This window comes from Myodes glareolus, chromosome 12 (genome assembly GCF_982192425.1).
Source record: "Myodes glareolus chromosome 12, mMyoGla1.1, whole genome shotgun sequence".
NCBI classification, from domain to species: Eukaryota; Metazoa; Chordata; class Mammalia; order Rodentia; family Cricetidae; genus Myodes; species Myodes glareolus.
Genome location: NC_142037.1, coordinates 56102319 through 56125872, shown reverse-complemented (window position 1 = coordinate 56125872; position 23554 = coordinate 56102319).

The window sequence follows — 23554 nt, the reverse complement described above, 5'->3', positions numbered from 1 at the left end:
TGACATAACCATGATGTTTTTATCAAAAACTTAGAATTGACATTGGCACACTACCATGAACAAATTTACAAACAGCATTCGACTTTTACTAGGTTTGTTAGAAAAATGAAAATCCTGTTTCAGAATTCAATGTAATTTGCAACACTGCACTAATTCATTAGGCTTCCTTAGTCTGTAATTTGGGGATGATTTTATGTCTTTCTCTTCATCTAATATCACTGGTTATTTTTAAGAGTACTGGCAAAGTATAGCAAAGTGGATCCCTCAGTGTGGGCTCTTACCTTGTTAGCCTGATGTTAGGTAATTTTAAAAATAATGACTCAGAAGTGAAGGTACATACTTAAAAACAGAAGTCATTACTGGTTGTGCTCAACTTCACAGCTTGGTACTGGTGTTTTAGTCTCATTTTTCTGCTATGACATTACTTGTTAAAATAGTTTTTCATTATTAACATAAATTACTTCCTGAAACTCAACTACTCTTAAAAGAGAGCAATTAATTAGTATTCATATCTTGGTGTGAAGAGTACTGTAACTGTCAGAATAATAAATATCTCTGTAAAGGTATTCATATTCACATCTCCATAACAAATGATTTACTTTTACCTATTGGTAACATGTTTTCTTTGTCTTTATTTTCAATAGTTTTAGTGATTGTTTTTTATTTTATTTATCCTGGTTTTTATTGTATTTTTTATTGAATAAAAAGTGTGAGTGAGATTTAATTACTCCACATCAGGCATTGCTTCCATTGGTTTTTTGCACCCCCTACCTTCTAGCCTCTTCAGCTCCATCCTGTTTGATTTTATGTGAGAGTCACTTTGATAAGTGTTTCATGTTTTAACTATTTTCAGGAAGTGTGATTGATTCCTTCAAACACTTGTCTTTCTTGTTTCATTTCTCTCTCTCTCTCTCTCTCTCTCTCTCTCTCTCTCTCTCTCTCTTTTTAGTCAGAGACTCCAAATTTGAAACTTTTGAGACCAGTTGATATTTTCTGACAGCACTTGGATGCTTTGGTGTGTTATTGTTTTTGCTTTACTTCCCACCAATTCTGTATGGGTTTGGATTTGGCACTACATCATGAAGCTTTTTCATAGCTTAGTGGGTTTTTTGTTTGTTTGTTTGTTTATTTCTTGTCTGCGTCCAGACTGCAGATGAGCTCAGTAAGCTCTTTGTTTTATTTATATGTGGATTTTCAACATTTTTATGTAAAAATGATTTTTCCACTCTATTGAAATTATCTATGTGACTTACTATGCACAATATTGAGCATGTACAATGTTAACTTTTAAGTGTAACTACTTTAAACTTTCTAGTCAAAATTTTCAAGTTTTCTCTGTTATGTGAATTCAGATTGTTCTACTGCAGTGGTTCTCAGCTTTCCAAATGCTTCAGCACTTTAATACAGTTCCTCATGTTGTAGTGACTGCATTATAAAATCATTCAGGTAATGCTTCATAACTTAAATATTTCTACTGGATTGAATTACAGAATAAACACATGCAGAATATCTGATATGTGACACCCCCCCCCCCCCCAGGGATCACAACCCATGCGTTAAGAAACATTATTTCCATTTTTGCAGGATATTTATGGTGTTGGTTTATATTCCAGATGTTCTCTTTATTATGTTCCTTGCTGAGCTTGAGACCTTCTTTTGTTCCATAGAGGACTCCATTTCTCTGTGTTCCTTCCAGCAGTAGTGTAACAGTATTACTCACTTTTATTCTGATATTACAATAAATAGCATAGGTTTTGGAGTACAGTGCATGTTTCTTTCTCATCAATACTTAGGTAATCTAATTTATTAGTTAATCTTGAACTCGAATCTCAAAGGTATGGCCTAAATGCATGTCCTTGTTTCTCTTCCACTAAAAGGTTATGTAGAGCAAGTAGTGGTCTCTATATCAAGATTACATTTTTGTTGTTGTTCACTATTCAGTCTTGTAACATAAGTGATCACTAACAATGACCTTGCATTTTCATTTCCATCTACTTTATAGATAGGACTTTAGTTTTTAATATATTGAAAAGATAGATTTGACTTTCTCTTTATTTCTCCAGCTACAGATACTGTTCAGCAGCCTGAGTCCTCAGTTTTCATTCAAATTTTTTTTCCTAAGAATTTTGCTTATTATTTGTTTTGGCTATTTTATCCTTAAGAATTAAGAAGAATAGGCTGGCTGCTCCAATGGGGAAGCTTCCCCCAGCTAATCCCTCTCTCCTGCTACGCCTTCCCAGCTTTCGGCCTCGATCCCCTCCCGTCCTCTCTCCCTTTTTCGGGGCTTAAATTCCTCCATCTCAGCCAGGGTGGGCACCGCGGCCCGGGGCAGGCGGTGAGTGCAAAGGGATGGGAGTCCCTTTGTTCTGATAGCCGGCCTGCAGCAAGTGAAGACCGCAGGCAGGGAGTCTTCCTACCAATGAGGGGCTCTGATCCTGTGGAGGGGTGAGTGTGTTGACCACCATACAAGTCCGGTTAGGTACACACGGTATTCCCGCCATCCTTATCTCCCTGGCTGCTCCAAAGGGGCAGCTTCCCCCAGCTAATCCCTCTCTCCTACTAGGGGTGGGCACCACGGGTCGGGACAGGTGATGAGTGCAAAGGGAAGGAAGTCCCTTCGTTCTAATAGCCTGCCTGCAGCAAGCTAAGACTGCAGGCAAAGTGATTCCTGGATCGCAAGGGACACTAATCCAGTAGAAGAAGACACAGCGAAGGGAAGAGCCATTGGAGAGCATCTGAAGGAAGAGATGGCAGGCGCCAAGGCAAGAATTCCTCCAACAATCTGAAAAACAACATGAAAACACCAGATCCCAGCGATCTTACGACAGAAGGACTTGAATGCCCTATTCTGGAAGAAGTGGAAAACAGTGTCATTATGAAAGCAATAGAGTCTCTTAAACAGGGTATGAATAACTCACTTAAAGAAATAGAAGACAAATATAACAAAAAGATGGAAGAAATGAGTAAAGAAATGGAAGACAAATATAACAAAAAGGTTGAAGAAATGAGTAAATTCGTAAATGATACCCTGGGAAACCAAGAAAAAGCAATCAAACAGGTAATGGAATCAGTTCAAGAATTGAAAACTGAAATGAAGGCAGTGAGGAAAACACAATCCGAGGGCCGGCTGGATATGGAAAATCTAGGTAAACGAATGGAGACTACAGAATCAAGCTTAACCAATAGAATACAAGAGATAGAAGAACGAATCTCAGATTATGAAGACACCATAGAGAAAATAAACGCTCTGACAAAAGAAAACAGCAAATCCAACAAATTCTCATCACAAAACATTCAGGAAATATGGGACATAATAAAAAAACCAAATCTAAGAATAATAGGAGTAGAAGAAGGAGAAGAATTGCAGTTCAAAGGTCCAGAAGATATATTCAACAAAATTATAGAAGAAAACTTTCCCATCCTAAAGAGGGATATTCCTATGAAGGTGCAAGAAGCATACAGAACACCAAATAGATTGGATCAGAAAAAAACATCCCCTCGCCATATAATAATCAAAACACAAAGCAGCCAGATTAAAGAAAGGATATTAAGAGCTGCAAAAGAAAAAGGTCAAGTAACTTATAAAGGTAAACCTATCAGACTTACCCCAGACTTCTCTATGGAAACCATAAAAGCCAGAAGATCCTGGATAGAGGTACTGCAGAAATTAAGGGACCATGGATGCAAGCCCAGACTACTCTAACCAGCAAAGCTTTCGTTCACTATCAACGGAGAAAACAAAATATTCCAGGATAAAAACAAATTTAAACAATACATAACTACTAATCCAGCCTTACAGAGAATACTAGAAGGAAAATTACATCCCAAGGAATCCAACATTGCCAACACTGACTACAATAATTCAGACATCTAAAGACCCTTCACTAGCACAATTCAAAGAAGGAAAACACATACACTCTATTACCCCCCCAAAAAAATGACTGGAGTCAACAACCAATGGTCATTAATATCTCTTAATATCAATGGACTCAATTCACCTATAAAGAGGTACAGACTTAGAGATTGGTTATGAAAACAGGATCCAACATTCTGCTGTTTACAAGAAACAAACCTCAACCACAAAGACAGGCACCTACTCAGAGTAAAGGGTTGGGAAAAGGTTTTCGAGCAAATGGACCTAAGAAACAAGCGGGTGTGGCCATTCTAATATCTAACAAAATCGACTTCAAACTAAAATCAATCAGAAGAGATGGAGATGGACATTTCATACTCATAACAGGAACAACTCATCAGGAAGAAGTCTCAATCCTGAATATCTATGCCCCTAATGTAAAGGCACCCACATATGTAAAAGAAACTCTTCTAGAACTCAAGGCAGTCATCAAACCACACACGCTAATAGTAGGAGACTTCAACACTCCTCTCTCACCAATGGACAGGTCAATCAGACAGAAACCAAACAGAGAATTGAGAGACCTATTGGAGGTATTGAATCAAATGGACTTAACAGACATCTATAGAACACTCCACCCAAATAGGACCACCCAAATAGGAAAGAATATACCTTCTTCTCTGCAGTTCATGGAACCTTCTCGAAGATTGACCACATACTCGGTAACAAAGGAAACTCCCACAGATACAAAAAAAAAAAATATTAGTAACCACCTGTGTCTTGTCAGACCACCATGGATTAAAATTAGAATTCAACAACAACGCTACCCCCAGGAAGTCAACAAACTCATGGAAGTTGAACAGTCAACTACTAAATCACCCCTGGGTCAGGGACGAAATTAAGAAAGAAATTAAAGTCTTCCTTGAATTTAATGAAAATAAAGACACAACATACTCAAACCTATAGGACACTATGAAAGCAGTGCTAAGAGGAAAGTTCATAGCAATAGGTGCCCAACTAAAGAAAACGGAGAAAGCACACATTGGAGACCTAACAGCACACTTGAAAGCTCTAGAAAAAAAAGAAGCTGATTCACCCAGGAGGAGTAGAAGACTGGAAATAATCAAACTGAGGGCTGAAATCAACAAAATAGAAACACAGAAAGCAATCCAAAGAATCAATGAATCAAAAAGCTGGTTCTTGGAGAAAATCAACAAGATTGACAAACCCCTATCCAAACTAATCAAACGGCAGAAAGAGCACATGCAAATTAATAGGATCAGAAATGAAAAGGGGGACATAACCACAGACACAGAGGAAATTCAGAGAATCATTAGATCTTACTACGAAAGTTTATATGCCACAAAGTTGGAAAATGTAAAAGAAATGGACATTTTTTTTTAGATAAGTACCATATACCAAAGTTGAACCAAGAACAGGTGAACAATCTAAATAGACCTGTTAGTCGTGAAGAATTAGAAGCAGTTATCAGAAATCTCCCTGCCAAAAAAAGCCCAGGACCAGATGGTTTCAATGCAGAATTCTACCAGAACTTCCAGGAAGAGCTAATTCCTATACTCCTTAATGTATTCCATAATATAGAAACAGAAGAGTCATTGCCAAACTCCTTTTATGAAGCCACAGTTACCTTAATACCAAAACCACATAAAGACACAACCAGGAAAGAGAATTACAGGCCAATCTCACTCATGAACATCGATGCGAAAATTCTCAATAAAATCCTGGCAAACCGAATCCAGGAACACATTAGAAAAAGTATTCATTATGATCAAGTAGGCTTCATTCATCCCAGAGATGCAGGGCTGGTTCAACATACACAAATCTATCAATGTAATCCATCATATAAATAAACTGAAAGAAAAAAACCATATGATCATTTCATTGGATGCTGAAAAAGCATTTGACAAAATTCAACACCCATTTATGATAAAGGTGTTGGAGAGACTGGGGATACAAGGATCATACCTAAATATAATAAAAGCAATATACAGCAAGCCGACAGCTAACATCAAATTGAATGGAGAGAAACTCAAAGCCTTTCCACTAAAATCAGGAACACGACAAGGCTGTCCACTCTCTCCATACCTCTTCAATATAGTGCTTGAAGTTCTAGCAATAGCAATAAGACAACATAAGGAGATCAAGGGGATTCGAATTGGAAAGGATGAAGTTAAACTTTCGTTATTTGCAGACGATATGATAGTGTACATAAGTGACCCCAAAAACTCTACCAAAGAACTCCTACAGCTGATAAACACCTTTAGTAACGTGGCAGGATACAAGATCAACTCCAAAAAATCAGAGGCCGTCCTATACACAAAGGATAAAGAAGCAGAGAGGGAAATCAGAGAAACATCACCTTTCATGATAGCCAAAAATAGCATAAAATATCTTGGGTTACTCTAACCAAGGAAGTGAAATACCTATTTGACAAGAACTTTAAGTCTTTGAAGAAAGAAATTGAGGAGGATACCAGAAAATGGAAAGATTTCCCTTGTTCTTGGATTGGGAGGATCAACATAGTAAAAATGGCAATTCTACCAAAAGCAATCTATAGATTCAATGCAATCCCCATCAAAATCCCATCAAACTTCTTCACAGACCTTGAGAAAACAATAATCAAGTTTATTTGGAAAAACAAAAAACCCAGGATAGCCAAAACAATCTTATACAATAAAGGAACCTCTGGAGGCATTACCATCCCTGACTTCAAACTCTATTACACAGCTACAGTATTGAAAACAGCTTGGTATTGGCATAAGAACAGAGAAAATGACCTTTGGAATCGAATTGAAGACCCAGATATTAACGCACAAACCTATGAGCACCTAATTTTTGACAAGGGAGCTAAAGATATACAATGGAAAAAGGAAAGCATCTTTAACAAATGGTGCTGGCATAACTGGATGTCAATCTGTAGAAGGATGAAAGTAGATCCATACCTATCACCATGCACAAAACTCAGGTCCAAATGGATTAAAGACCTCAACATTAATCTGACGACATTGAACCAGACAGAAGAGAAAGTGGGAAGTAGTCTACAAGATATAGGCACAGGAGGCCTCTTCCTAAGCAGGACCCCAGCTGCACAGACAATAAGAGAAACAATGAATAAATGGGATCTACTGAAACTGAGAAGCTTCTGTAAAACAAAGGACACTGTCAGTAAGACAAAAAGGCTGCCTTCTGACTGGGAGAAGATCTTCACCAACCCCTCATCAGACAAAGGTCTGATCTCCAAAATATACAAAGAACTCAAGAAACTAGGCACTAAAACTCTAATTAACCCAATTAAAAAATGGGGTACTGAACTGAACAGAGAATTCACAACAGATGAACTTCGAAAGGCCAGAAGACACTTAAGGTCATGCTCAACCTCCTTAGCGATCAGGGAAATGCAAATCAAAACCACTTTGAGATACCATCTTACACCTGTCAGAACAGCTAAAATGAAAACACCAATGATAGCCTATGCTGGAGAGGATGTGGGGAGAGGGGAACACTCATCCACTGTTGGTGGGAATGCAAACTTGTGCAGCCACTGTGGAAATCAGTGTGGCAGTTTCTCAGGAAACTGGGAGTCAATCTCCCTCAGGACCCAGCAATTCCACTCTTGGGAATATACCCTAGAGATTCCCTAGCATACAACAAAAGCATTTGTTCAACTATGTTCATAGCAACACTATTTGTAATAGCCAGAACCTGGAAACAGCCTATGTGCCCCTCAATAGAAGAATGGTTAAAAAAGGTGTGGAACATATACACATTCGAGTTTTACTCAGCGGTAAAAAATAATGACATCTTGAATTTTGCATGCAAATGGATGGACATAGAAAACGCTTTACTGAGTGAGGTAAGCCAGACCCAAAAAGAGGAACACGGTATGTATTCACTCATAAGTGGATTCTAACCATAATTTAAAGGTCTTTGAGCCTATTATTGGTGATCCTAGAGAAGCTAAATAAGAAGATGAACCTGATGAAGATTATTTAGCTATCCGCCAGGAGGTAGGAAATAGACAAGAGTCCCAGGTAACCTCGGGTGCATGGGGGGGGTGGGAGGGTTGTTGGAAGAGGAGAGGGTTAGAGAGAAGGGAGTAGGGGAGGAATGGGGAAAGCTCGGTTGACCGGGATGGGGGGAAGGGAGGAAGGATGAATATGGGATCAGGGAAGAATATATTTCAACTAAGGGAGTCATTTTAGGGTTTATAGGAAACTTGATTATATATGGGATCCCAGGTCCAAGGAGAGATCCCCAGATTGTTCTCTGGACAGAGGAGAGGGTGCCTGAACCGGCCTTGGCCCATAACCATACTGATGAATATTTTGCTTATCACCATAGATCCTTCATCTGGCGATGGATGGCGATACAGACGGAGACCCACATTGGAGCACCGGACTGAGCCCCCCAAGGTCCAAATGAGGAACAGAAGGACGAAGAAAATGACGAAGGACTGCGAGGGATGCTATCAACCACTGATACAAGGGGACGGATCTAATGAGAGTTTACCAAGGCCAGTTGGACTGCGACTGAACGAGCACGTGATCCAACCAGATTCTCTGAATGTGGCCGGATTCTCTGAATGTGGTTGGCCCGGAGTCTTTCTGAGAAGCCATTGACAATGACACTGGGACTAGTTTCCTCTGCATATACTGGATTTTTGGGATCCAGTCTGTTTGGATACTCACCTTCCTGGACCTGGAGGGAGGGGGGAGGAACTTGAACTTCCCACAGGGCTTGAAACCCTGACTGCCCTTAGGGACAAAGAGGGAGGAGGAGAGGGGGGGGAGTGGGAGGGTGTTGGGAAGAGGGGCGTAAATGGAAACTTTTATAATTTAATAAAATTACTTTAAGAAAAAAGAATTAAGAAGAATAGATTCAGGTACAAATTTTTGCTTTGACTGGTGTTTCCCATACCTGCTTTCATGAGAGTTCTTTTAAGATTATGTCCAATTTTCTCAATGGAAGTTACTCTAAGCAGTCAACACATGAAATCTTCCCTATATATTTATCCTCATATCATGAATTAAGGATTTTGTTTTGTTACACCTTTCTAATAGCATATAGTTTTCAAGTCATACAACTGTGACCAAATTAATTCAAAGAGCACTTGAAACTTAAGGCTATTCGCTTTTGTTTTTGTTTTTGACAAAAGGAAATCTATATGTTTTTTCATAGACAATGTTCCTATAAGTATCCTGTGGGGGGAAAAAAAACCTATCTTCTTTAATCCTATGGCACAAAATACCTACAAAATACCTCGGAGACATACTCAGCAAATCAAAAAGTATTTTTAAACTAATTAGAGATATCTTAGATGTTACATGTAATTTCCAAATATGTTGTTAAATTTTTCCAGTGCATTAAGTTACTTGAAAAGTATAATGCTGGTATTCCCAACAATGATCTTGATTTCCTTTCTTATGTGGTCTCTCCTCCCTCTCTTCAACTAAGCACCATGAGTTCAGCCCAGTGCTTGCCTTTGAATCACTGAATCTATTTCCATCAGTTAATGGATATAGGTTCTCCAATGACAATTAGGGTTGTCACTAATCTGATTACATGGAAAGGCCCGTTTTGTGCAGCCAGGAATGAACAAGTTGACCGCAGTTTTCTCTTATTAAACATATCCTTTGCCTTACAGTAGCTTCTCAGTTTCAGGAAGTTCTACTTATTAATTGTTGTTCTCAGTGTCTGTAATACTGGCATTATATTTAGGAAGGGGTCTCCTGTCCACATGTGTTCAAGGCTACTTCCCACTTTCTCTTCTGTAAGTTCAGAGTGAGTGGATTAATCGTGACTTCCTTGATCCATTTAAATCTGAGTTTTGTGCATGGTAATAGATACGGATCTATTCGCATTCTTCTTTATGTCGACAGGAAGTTCATCCAGCAAAATTTGTTGAGAATGTTTTCTGTTTTCCATTGCACAATTTTGGCTTTTTTCTAAAAATTTGGTGTTCATCATTGTGTGAATTAAGGTCCGGGTCTTTGATTTGATTCCATTATACCAAGTTGTTTTTAGTACGATAGCTCTATACTGCAGTTTAAAGTGAGGGATAGTGATGTCTCCAGAAGTTCCCATATTGTACAAGATTGTTTTGGCTATCCTGGGTGATATCCTGACTATCCTACTGAAAGTGTTTATCAGTTGTAGAAGTTTCCCAGTAGAGTTTTTGGGGGTCACTTATTTATACTATCATGTGATCTTCAAATAGGATGAGGGAGGTTGGAATGGGAAAAGAGAAGGGACTGGAAACTAGGGCTAGTATGTAAAATGAAAAAAATAATTGAAGAAAGGTATACATAGTACTCATCTTTCCTCCTTTAAAATGAATAGCCATTCCTATTTTGATTGCCCTTTCTCCTTTTTGCTGGATATCTGAGATTCCAAGTGTAAATGATCTTTGGAACTTAAAATAGCCTATATTCAGCATCATTGAGTTTAGGAATTTACTACAAATTAAGTGTTCTGGCAATGTACCTAACTACCAATTACCTCAGGCATTTTTAAAAGTCAACATAAAGTGGAAAGATCATGTATTATATTACTTATCTTAGAAAGTATATAATAGAAAGTATATGATACTTTCTAAGAAATAAAAACGGGTGTTTTCCCCTGACTTTCACTAGACCTTTATATCCTCCTGACTAAAGAGTGTACTGCGGCTGTATATCAATACTGTGGTATCATTTTCACAAAACACTGTGTTAAATTTCCTTACTGGCTATTTTCTGTTTTATTCCTCTGTCCTCAGTATTAGTTAGACACTTCTGTAGCTTTGATGCTTGGAATAAGAGAAAAAGTGATTAAAAATTGTGTATGTAAAATTGCATATTCCAAGTAAAATTGGTTTTAAGTCAGGATTTATATATATATCAATGATTTTATTTTATTAAAATTGAGAAGTTATTTAGTCACCTTTTTTTTTCTTTCAGAGAATCTAAAACATGGGCAGGTGATTACCTAGTGGTTAATTGTTAATCACTTACAATCCCAAATGTCTTTTTAGTACCATCATTTCATTTCAGAAGATTCTTTAAAATGTCAATTAACACAGTTTGCCAGGAAAGGAAGAAAATTTTCATATTCTCATTACTTTATTTAATCTCTTCATGGATTGCATTCTATATTCACTTCAAATGCGTTTTGGTGATGACATGTAGACACACAGTCTCAAGAGACTTTTTCTCCATGTCCTAGTAACCCTTGTATTTGGCTGTGCAGTCTTTTATTACTTTAAGGATTGCAGTTTCTGAATCAGAGATACCTATGGCATGAAAATCACGGGTTGCCCTCCAGGGACTTGTCATACTTTATTTAGCTCAAACATAGACTTAGAAACCTGGAAAGTGGACTGTATTTGGCAGCTTAGTACTTTTTTTGTAAGTAGTAAAGTTCAGGCTATCAAAGAATGTTTCAGTTAGACAATTATATAACACAATATGTGACCTTTACAAGAAAATTCAGAATGGGAAATCTATGCTGAGGGTTTCTCTCCTGTTGGCATACACTCTCAGTGCTCTTTGCTTCCTTTCTTTAGCACAGAGTTATAACAGAAAAACAGCCTGTTTATATGTCAAACATATGTTTTATATCATTCTATATAGAATTTTAACATGGCAAAAATATTAATGTTTGTTTTACCTTACCAAATTACTCGAAGAAACTATAGCTTAATGTTTTTTTGTTACACAGAGAAGTCTGCAATTAAAGATCTACTCGGAATGACTGTCACTAAGTTGATGGTTCTTTTCCTTTGACTGTTACGAGATTGATGGCTTTTTTTCCTTTGTCCTTTGAAAGATGAGAAACTAAGATATAAAAGAAATGTAGGTTATGTTGTGCCCAGATTACGATCCCCAGAGAGAGACCACCAGAGAGGCCCAGAATGTAATAAGCAACGTTTAATCAGCATAATACAAATATGTTTGGAACTCATCTCCATCCCCGTTACAACAAGGTAGAGAGGAGTTCTACCTCCTCGGTGGGGTAAGCTTTTAGAGGCATAACTACAAAGAGAATCTTTGAAGATGCTTTGGAATGGGTACAAGAACTTTTGCTCCCTCCCATTCTGCTAAGTCAGCTTTTTTCTTGTTTTTAGAGCAAGACCACTCTTGTTGAGTTAGGCCATCTTTATCAGCCTGTACCAGGTGGCTGGCTGGGCTGAGCTAAGTGACCTTGTGCTCAGAATATCCTGGGTGGGGGAGGGGAAGACTATCTTCCTGGGAAAACATTCTGCTAGGAAATTTCTTCTTTCCCCTTTGAGAATAAGGGTGAGGGTCCCACAGGCTATACTAAATAAAGGAAGTTAGTCAGCTCACTGGCTAATGAAAGACATACTTGATTAAGCAGATTTGGGCTAATCTTAAAGAAAATAGTTCAGTCAGATTTCATAAACATAAATTAAATGTATCAAGTATTGAACATACATATATGCATATATATTAAGTTTTGATTGTTATTCAGTTGTTCTCTCTATTTTTAAGCTTATTGACTTTCCTACCATCTATTTTATTTGGTTGTATTTTTCTAAGTAATTTTTTAATTCTTAGAAATTTCTCACAATATATTTTTATCATATTTACCTTCCCCCTACTCCTTTCAGATCTACCATCACTTCGGTAACCATTGAAACTTATGTCTCCTTTTATCCTCACCTTATTTATGAAGATCATGTTTTCCTGGTATGAGGTCATCCGCTAAAACATGATTGACCTACTAGGGGCCATCTCTTTAAATAAAACTGCCCTTTCCCCCTCCTAGCGACAGTAAATTATCAATCGATCCTAAGTTAGGAGTGAGACTTCAGGCCTCACTTTTCTCTCTATGCAGAAATTTGATTTGATTTGAATTTCAATATGTATTGTGCATACTGTCACAACTTTTACTATGTTTATAGAGGAGGAAATGAGAATAATGGAACAAGAAGGATTAAACCGAGTAAATGGTAGAAGTACAGGTTAGAGAATGAAGTACAGGTTAGAGATACCCAACACAAATAACTACTGCAAAATGTCATATGTAAGCCTACTGCTGTTAGAACCTTTCTTCCCCCCCCAAAGTGTCTGTGGAATATATATATATATATATATATATATATATATATATATATATATATACTGTGTGGGTACTGAGAATAGAATTTAAGTCTCACAGAAGAAGAGCCAATGCTCTTAACCACTGAGGACATCTTTCTAACATCTTAAGTACTATTCCTAAAGTCACACTACAGTTTTGAAAAAAAAAAATAGTCAAAAACTCCATTACTTATTTTCTTTTTTTTTCTTTTTAGGATATATTATATGTCAGTCTGTTTTGCCTTTTAGTGAAACTCACAACTGATGACCATTTTTACCAACAAATAAAAGAACAATCTAACAACTATAAGCAGGAGAGGCTGTTGGGAATGTAGAGGCCGCATGTGTTGACAGCAGTATAGAAGGAGCTGTGTGGGTTGCTTCCAGAGTTCTTCTCCTCAGTTCAGTCAAAGGTGACCCTGAGAGTGGAAAGTGAAAAGGCAAAGACAGATGGTTGCTGTTAAATGAGCCAAGGGGTTTGTGGTTCACTCCTACAATTTGAGGTCCATTTGTATTGCAGGCTGTAGCATTTTACTGAACCAGAGGTTATAGCAGGGTGACTTACAATAGAAGGAACCAGTTCTGAAAAATGTACTTTTTCTTCTTTTCTATTGTTGTCTTTACTTTTTTCTGCTTTAAATTTCCATAGCCTTTCCCCTTACAATGTCATTTGGTTTTGTTTTGCTGTGCAATACAACAATAAAAAAAGCCATACAAAAATCAAAATATAGGATGACTACTCTTAAGAATTATTTTAATAAATTAAACTGGCATTCTATTCTATTTCTTCACATTATTATGTCATTAAAAATTAATGAGCCAATGGCACAATGAAGGATTTGCTATGACAGTTGATTTAGTTGAATAATTATACTGATATATTTTCACTCTATTCCTAATAAAATAGAGGCACCAATTCCTTTGTCAATTAACATGTGTCAACTACATAGAATTTCTATGTTTCATAAGGAATCAAAATATTATTTCAAAATCAAAATTTGAATTTGTTACATTTCTTAAGATTTTGAGAATTTCATACATTCCTACTAACTACTTGGGATTGGATAAGTGGTCTGGAGTCACTTTCTGGAGAAAACAGGATCTTTCACTTTCAGGAGCCATTAACTATCTAAAGCTTATCACTTAGAGGTAGGGCAGGGTCTTTTGAAATTTTCCCATCATTCTTGACTTCTCAAGTGACATTGGACTTGTTACTACTGTTGTTATTGCTGTGATTTCAGGGTGTAGGTTCTGTTTGCTCTTAGCAGACATCCTTGCCCTCTGTCTCTTACAACTTTTTTGTGTGTTTTGCTACTTCCCATCATGTTCCCAACTTCATTTGTACTTTTATGTATCATTTTGGATTGGGCACCTCACTTATAATTGTTCTCTGCATATTGACAGTTGTTAATTTCTCTGATGGACTCTGTTTGTTAAAAGAAAAAAAAATTTCCTTTGGTTTTTGTTTTTGCTTTGAGACAGGGATTCTCTGTAACTTTGAAGCCTGTCCTGGAACTGACTTTTAAGACCAGGTTGGCCTCGAACTCAGAGAGATTTGCCTGCATCTGCCTTCCGAGAGTCACCACCACCACCCAACTAAGTACAAATTTCCTTAATGAGGGATGGGAGCTACAGTTATCTGTGGGTAGAAGGCTAAGTAGAAGTATTTAGAATGCAGGTAGAAATTATGCTTTTTTAAAAAAAGTGTTAGTAGTAGATTTTTATCTAAAATCCAGTTATCCCATTTGGCATGAATTACTTAATTTCCATGGAATCTTAACCTTGAACATACCATAATACCAATTAGACAGTAATCGTTTATTCTCAAAACAAGAGTCTCTGTCATATCCTTGTGAATATCTTGGAATTGCTGCTGGTGTAGCTCATGGGATTTGCAGGTAGGTAAAGACTGTGGGCTGCTCTTCTCACACATCAAACCCCACACACATACTCGGTAACAATGCACACTTCCACAAATACAAAAAATATTAGTAACCACTCGTGTCTTATCAGATCACCATGGAATAAAGTTAGAATTTAACAATAATTCTACCCCCAGAAAGCCTACAAACTCATGGAAACTGAAAAGTCAACTACTGAACCACCCCTGGGTCAGGGAAGAAATAAAAAAAGAAAATAAATTCTTTCTTGAATTCAACGAAAATAAAGACACAACATACCCAAACCTATGGGACACTATGAAAGCAGTGCTAAAAGGAAAGTTCATAGCACTAAGTGCCCACATTAAAAAAATAAATGAAGAAAGCTCACATTAGAGACTTAACACACCTGAAAGCTCTAGAAAAAAAAAAAGAAGCAGGCTCACACAGGAGGAATAGAAGACTGGAAATAATCAAACTGAGGGCTGAAATCAATAAAATAGAAACATAGAAAACAATCCAAAGACTCAATGAAACAAAGAGATGGTTCTTTGAGAAAGTCAACAAGATTGACAAACCTTTATCCAAACTAATCAAAAGAGAGAGAACATGCAAATTAACAAGATCAAAAATGAAAAGGAGGACATAACAACAGACACTGAGGAAATTCAGAGAATCATTAGGTCTTTTTACAAAAGCTTATATGCCACAAAGTTGGAAAATGTAAAAGAAATGGAATTGTTTTTAGATAAACATCATTTACCAAAATTAAATCAAGAGCAGGTGAACAATTTAAAAGGATATATAAGTCGTGAAGAAAGAAAAGCTTTCATGAAAAACCTCCCAACCAAAAAAAGTCCAGGACCAGATGGTTTTCATGCAGAATTCTACATGAATTCCAGGAAGAGCTGATACCTACACTCCTTAATGTATTTCACAATATAGAAGCAGAAGAGTCATTGCCAAACTCTTTTTATGAAGCTACAGTCACCCTGATTCCAAAACCACACAAAAACCCAACCAAGAAAGAGAATTACAGACCAATCTCACTCATGAACATCGATGCAAAAATTCTCAATAAAATTCTAGCAAACCAAATCCAAGAACACATCAAAAAAATTATCCACTACGATCAAGTAGGCTTCATCCCAGACATGCCGGGCTGGTTCAACATATGAAAATCTATCAATGTAATCCATTATATAAATAAACTGAAAGAAAAAAACCATATGATCATTTCATTAGATGCTGAAAAATCATTTGACAAAATTCAACACCCATTTATGATAAAGGTCTTGAAGAGGTTAGGGATACAAGGACCATACCTAAATATAATAAAAGCAATATATAGCAAGCCAACAGTTAATATGAAATTAAATGGAGAGAAACTCAAAGCCATTCCACTAAAATCAGGAACACTACAAGGCTGTCCACTCTCCCCATACCTCTTCAATATAGTGCTTGAAGTTCTAGCAATAGCAATAAGATAATATAAGGAGATCAAGGGGATTTGAATCGGAAAGGAAGAAGTCAAACTTTCATTATTTGCAGATGATATGATAATGATTCTTAAACTTGGTAAATGATTAAAATTAAATGTTATCTACTGAAGAGGTATAGTCTCTAAGATGACAAGAAATTATTCGATCACGACTACTTAGCCACAAAAACTGACTTGATAGAACTCTTTAAATTACAGTATTTAAGTGTATTTTGTGTGAATATCTTTCTTCATTTTATTGATCAGAAGAAATAGACCCCTTAAGGCATTTATAAGTGCCCTATTTTTGGTTGCTCTCACAGAGTTTAATAGTAGAAAGACATAGAGATAAAGAAATATCTGTTGGTCATGGGCTAAAATATAGAATCAATACTACCAAAATTCTCTTAACAAATTTTACTGATAGACATTCAGATGTTACTGTGATTTTCATGCCTTCTAATATACCACAGTTCACAGTCCATCCAAAACCTTAAAAAACTAAAAATATTAAACATAATAAATATGTGTCTCAATGACATTGTTTTTGAATAAAAAATACATGATGATGTGAAATGTGGAAGTGATAATGAATGTTGAAATTGTTTTAATCATAATACTATACCTTACTACATAAACACCAACATATACATTGATCACTGAATAATTTTGATAACAATATTATATTTTATATGTTTAAGATTTTCTTGAATCTCTCTCTCCTCACCCTCTCTCTCTGTGTCTCTATCTATCTATATCTCTATCTCTCCATCTATCTATCATCTATCTATCTATCTATCTATCTATCTATCTATCTATCTATCTATCTATCTCAACCTATATGTACATTACTTGAATTTTTCTGATACTATAAATATTTTAGATCAAACCTGAATACTCAATAGATCAAAAAGTAAATGACATAAAAATGATTCCTTGGTTTATATATTATATAAAATCATATTGAGTACAGTTGCAAAATGTTTGACAGTACCCGAAATACCTCGTTTTAATTCAATTCAATAATTAATTATTTTTTCTCTGCTCCCCAACTTTCCTCTCTAACTTCCTCTATGGTCCCCATTCTCCCAACTAACTCAGGAGATCTTGCTTTTTTCTATATTCCATGTAGATTAAACCCATGAATCTTAGGGTCCTCATTATTGTCTAGCTTTTCTGGGGTTGTGAATTGTAGGCTGATTTTCTTTGGTTTACGTCTAAAAGTCACTCATGAGTGAGTCAATATGATATTTGTCTTTTTGGGTCTGAGTTACCTCACTCAATATGATGTGTTCTAGATCCACACATTTGCCTGCAAATCTCAAAATATCATTATTTTTTTTCCTTCTGTGTAAATGTACCATTTTTCCATTGTGTAAATGTACCATATTTTCCTTGTCCATTCTTCGGTTGAGAGGTATTTAGGATGTTTCCAGGTCTGGCTATGACAAACAATGCTGCTATAAACACAGTTGAGCACATGCCCTTGTGGAATTATTGAGCATCATTTGGGTTTATACCCAAAAGTGGTATTGCTGGGTCTTGAAGAAGGTTATTTTCTAATTTTCTGAGAAATCTCCATACTGATATCCAAAGGGATTGCACCAGTTTACACTCCCACCAGCAATGAAGGGGTGTTCCCTTTACCCCACATACTATCTATCATAAGCTGTCATCAGTATTTTTTATCATGTCTATTCTTACAGGTGTAAGATAGAATCTCAGAGTTGTTTTGATTTGCATTTCTCTGATGGCTAAGGATGTTGAACATTTCCTTAAGTGTCTTTCAGCCATTTTAGATTCCTCTGTTGAGATTTTTCTGTTTAGGTCTGTAGCCCATTTTTTTTTACTGGATTATTTGTTATTTTGATGACCAATTTCTTGAGTTCTTTGCATATTTTAGAGATCAATCCTCTGTCTGATGTGTGGTTGGTGAAGATCTACACCTATTCTCTAGACTGCCATTTTGTTTTGTTGGCCATGGCCTTTTTTTCTCAATTATGTTTCAAGCTCTCAGTTATACCTCTAAACGAGAAGTAGATAAAGAATGTCAAAAGTATAAAATTACTGCATCCTTTATCCGTGTATTTTTGTGTGTTGAGTAACTAGTGACGAATTGAAGGATGATGTTCCCCAAAGGCTCTGTCATTAGAGTACTGGGACCCCAGTTGATGGTATTGTTGGGAAGGTTTAGGAGGTATGTCCTTGCCAGAGAAAGTTGGTCATTAATGGTGATCTTTGAGATTTCAAATGCAGGAATCATTCCCAGTTCTTTCTCTCTCTTTCCTGCTGTAGTTTGAGATGTGAGGTTTCAGCAGTTCCTGTTACTAAGTCTGACAGCTCCTGTGCTTCTCCACTGCCTTTGTGAATAAGATGAAGTAGTTCGTAGCTCATATAATCTAGCATATAATACATTGAATTGTAGTATTTAGGAATGCTCTTGATATCTTTGTGTAAACTTAGTTATGTAAACTAAAGTCATTCGAGAGGAGAGAATAGCAATTAAGAAAATGCCTCTATAAGATCAGGCTGTAGGCAAGCCTATAGGACCTTTACTCAATTAGTGATTGACAAGGAAGTCCAGACCATTGTACATGGGGTCATCCCTGGATTGGTGTGCCAAGGTTCTGGAAGAAGGCAGACTGAGAAAGTCATGAGGAGCAAGTCAGTAAGAAACACCCCTTATTGGCCTCAACATCAGCTCTACTCTCCAGGTTCCTGTCCTGTTTGTATTCCTGTCCTGACTTCCTTTGATGATGAACTGTTATTTGAAAGAAAAGCCAAGACAAATAAACCATTTTTTTTCTCCAGTTGCTTTGGTCATTGTATTTCATAATAACAAGAGATCCCCTATCTTAAGGAATCTCACCAATAAATTTAGGGCATTTACCTAAGAATTTTAAAAGATAACTGATAATTTCAAAAAAGATATTAGACAATAACTTTCTAAAAATTTTGTTCCATTAGGCCTTGATTTTCAGACATTAGGAGTATAAAAGTTGAAATCAGTCCTTGCTTTAGTTCTCAGCCTTTGGACATTATCCTATGCACAAGTACTAGAAATGTTTATATTTCTCTAAAATTACCTTAACAAATTCTACTGATGGATATTCAATTTATTATTGAACTCTAACTGTGTTATAAAAATAATACAAATGTTTAATCAAATATCTTATCCAATTAAGGTAACCTGAGAGGATGAGTAAATTAGTTCACATATTTAAAATAATTATCATTATAAGCCCAGTTGTTTTGGCACATGGATTTAGTGCCAGTACTTGAAAGGCAGAGGCAGGCAGATCTCTGTGAGTTTAAGGCCAGCCTAGTCTATAAAAGCTAGCTCCAGAAACAAGCTCCAAAGCTACCGTGAAACCCTGTCTCAAAAAATAAAAAAATAAAAAAAACTTATCAGTATAGATGAAATGTTTATCATTATTGGCCATAATTTTGGGTTTTGAGATCTCTGTTTTAGTTATTCGGCTACTGGAAGCAAAAAGGTCCATGACAATGATTAGTATGATGTTGGCTGCTATGGGCAAGGAAGCTTCTTTTGCAATAACATCAATGGCTACAGACTCATAACTGAAAATGAGAGTCATTGACGGCTTCTGTGACAACGTCCCCTCCCCACCCCCAAAGAAATAGTCCAGAGAAGAAGCTATTTAACAGAATTCTTAAAGATGATGGTAAAGAGTCATATAACTCTTCACACTTGATGGTTTCTGCTGGTAGTGGAGTGGAAGGGAGTGGGAGAGGACACAATGTTCTTTAAGGGGCTAGCTACTGGGAATGTAAGCATGCTCTAATGAGTATACATGAAAACAAATTGGACTTGGATATTATTTGTTTGTGTGTTTTCTTGTTGGATATCTGTTTTTATTGCTTTATAAATAATAGCATTCAAAACTTCCACTTCCTCCCCTCTTCCCATTTCCCTCCTGCTCCCCCACTTACCCTCCTCTCTCCTCCTCCAGTCCTAAGAGAAGGCAGGGTACCGTGCTCTGTGTAAAGTTCAAGGCCCTCCCAACCCTTCTTCCAGGCCTATGAAGGTGTGTATCCAAACAGACTAGGATCGCAAAAAGCCAGTGCATACAGTAGAAACAAATGCCAGTGCCATTATCCTTGGATTCTCAGTTAGCCCACTGCCAGCCACATTCATAGTCTGGTTTGATCACATGCTCGTTCAGTCCCAGTCCAGCTGGTTTTGGTGAGCTCCCATTATATCAGGCATACTGTCTCAGTGGATGGACCAACCCCTCCAGGTCCTGACTTCGTTTCTCATCTTCTCCTTCCTTCTGCTCTTCAACTGAACCTTGGGAGCTCACTCCAATGCTGTGATGTGGGTCTCTGTCTCTATTTCCATCCACTGCCGGATATGGTGATATTCAAGATATTCATCAGTGTGATTATGGGACATGGCCAGTTCAGGCACCCTCTCCTCTACTGCTCAAGAACCTAGCTGGGGACAACCCCGGAGACACCTGGGAACCCCTCTAGAGCCAAGTCTTTTGCCAAACCTAAAATGGGAAGGATTGGATATCCTTTCTTTTCTTTCTTCTTATTTTTTGGGGACTTGGCATCTACAAGTGCAGGAAATTATACCAGGGCACAATGGGAAATGAGTGTGATTAGTGTCCATTATATAAAATTCCCAAATAATTAATAAAAATGTAATGTTAGAGAAAATATCTACACACTATAACAATATGTATGACACTCATATCTGTTTGAATTTTAATGTGATTTTTGGTAGAAAACTGGTTATGCAAGTGGAAAATGATGACAGCTAAATACTGCCAAAGATCATAACACAGAAGACAGCTGAAAGATCAATTGTCAAAGTAGAGAAGATCAGATTTGTCAGTAGATTAAAAACACAAAGGTTGTGAAGACGATCCAACTGATTGGCATCTAAGATCAAGGACATGAGATCAGATCACAAGAACGTAGGCAAAATATCAGACACAGCAGCATGCCTCTATGATATCAGAGTTGGGAGGCAGACCAGCAGGGTCCTGAGGCTTGAGGGCCAGTCAGGCTAGCTAGATTGGTGAGCCCCCTGTTTAGCAAAAGATCTTATCATCATAAGCAAAAGAAGGAGATTGATTTATAGGTTCTACATGCACTAGAATCACGCACATGCGTCTTCTCAAACATGTACTGTCGTATACACATAACTAAGAGAAAGAAAAAAATTTAAAAATTAAAAATCAGAATCACTTTTGGATCTTATGTGGGAAATATTTGTTAAAATTGTATTATCTTTATAAAATGTTTTATAACTTTGATTATGAATATTATTTTATAGTTTACTAGTAAAATGCATCTTAATTGTTTTCAAAACTATATAAATAAAATAAGCAAATAATTGAAACCACAAAAAATAAGATGAGCACATATGTTATTTAACTTTATTTTAATCAGTGAAATACACATAAAAACAATATTACATGCTCTTTGACCTTTGTCAAATGTGAAATTTACAACACATAATTATACATCTGCTATGTATAATTAATATCTAAAGAATCTTCTACATGTAACTGAAGCCATTGTAATTATTTGTTTTCCTTAACTTGATCATCACCCATTTTGAACTCTGAATTCTGGACATTTGTCAAGGACTTTCTTATGCTGCACATTGAGAGACAAATTCTTATGTTAATAATATTCACAGTAAAAAACAAGCTGAACACAATTCAAACATGATCAATAAACATATCATTCAGGTACATTCTAATAGATTAGGCAATGACATATTGCTAGGATCTAAAGATTGAAGTCAAATATTGTTTGAGTCTCAGTGCTGCAATACTAAGTGAAACGGCATTCCTCAAATGCGTTTGTTAATTAAAAATATCCTAAAACTATAGTTTTCTTTCCAGTAAACATAGCTAATATTTAGAATAAATAGTTTGGGGTTTAAATAGTGCAAGAAGAGTGAGAAACCACATAGCTATAATTTATCAATTTCTTGGATTTGTAGTTTTATGAGGTTTAAGATTTCTTATTACACAGTTAAAATGAATAAAAAGTATGCCTAGGTATATGGAAAGCAGACATGAGTAGACTTGTGATGTTAACTGTTGCAAGGAGAAGGGCCTGCTTGTTCATCCCATCTGCCCGTCTAGCTTACACCCGAAATAACCACACAGAAACTGTATTAGTTCAAACACTGCTTAGCCATTAGCTCTAACTTTTTATTGGCTAACTCTTACATAATAGTTTAATCCATGTCCACTAATCTGTTTATCGCCACGTGGCAGTGGCTTACCGGAGATTCTAACTGGCATCCATCTCAGGTGGAGGATCCATGGCTTCTCTCTGACTCTGCCCTTCTTCCTCCCAGCATTCAGTTCTATTTTCCCCACCTACCTACCTAAGTTCCGCCCTATCGACTAGGCCAACGCAGTTTCTTTCTTTTTTTTTTTGTTTCAAAGTTTATTAAATTATGAAAGTTTCCATTTCCGCCCCTCTTCCCAACACCCTCCCACTCCCTCCCCCTCCTCCTCCCTCTCCATCCCTAAGAGCAGTCAGGGCTTCCAGCCCTGTGGGAAGTTCAAGTTCCTCCCCCCTCCCTCCAGGTCCAGGAAGGTGAGTATCCAAACAGACTGGATCCCAAAAATCCAGTATATGCAGAGGAAACAAGCCCCAGTGTCATTGTCAATGGCTTTTCAGTAAGGCTCCGGGCCAGCCACATTCAGAGAATCCGACCACATTCAGAAAATATGGTTGGATCACGTGCTCATTCAGTCCCAGTCCAACTGGCCTTGGTGAACTCTCATTAGATCAGTCCCCTTGTATCAGTGGGTGATCGCACCCATCGCGGTCCTGAGTTTTTTTTTCATGTTCTTCCTCCTTCTGCTCCTCATTTGGACCTTGGGGGGCTCAGTCCGGTGCTCCAATGTGGGTCTCCGTCTGTATTGCCATCCATCGTCGGATGAAGGATCTATGGTCCTAGAGAAGCTAAATAAGAAGATGAACCTGAAGAAAATCATGTACTTATCCTCCTGGAGATTGGAAATAGACAAGAGTCCCAGGTAACCTCGGGTGCATGGGGGGGTGGGTGGGAGGGTTGTTGGAAGGGGAGAGGATTAGAGAGAAGGGAGTAGGGGATGAATGGGGAAAACTCGGGGGACTGAGATGGGGAGAGGGAGGAAGGATGGATATGGGATCAGGGAAGAATATATCTCAACTAAGGGAGTCATTTTAGGGTTTACAAGAGACTTGATTATAAATG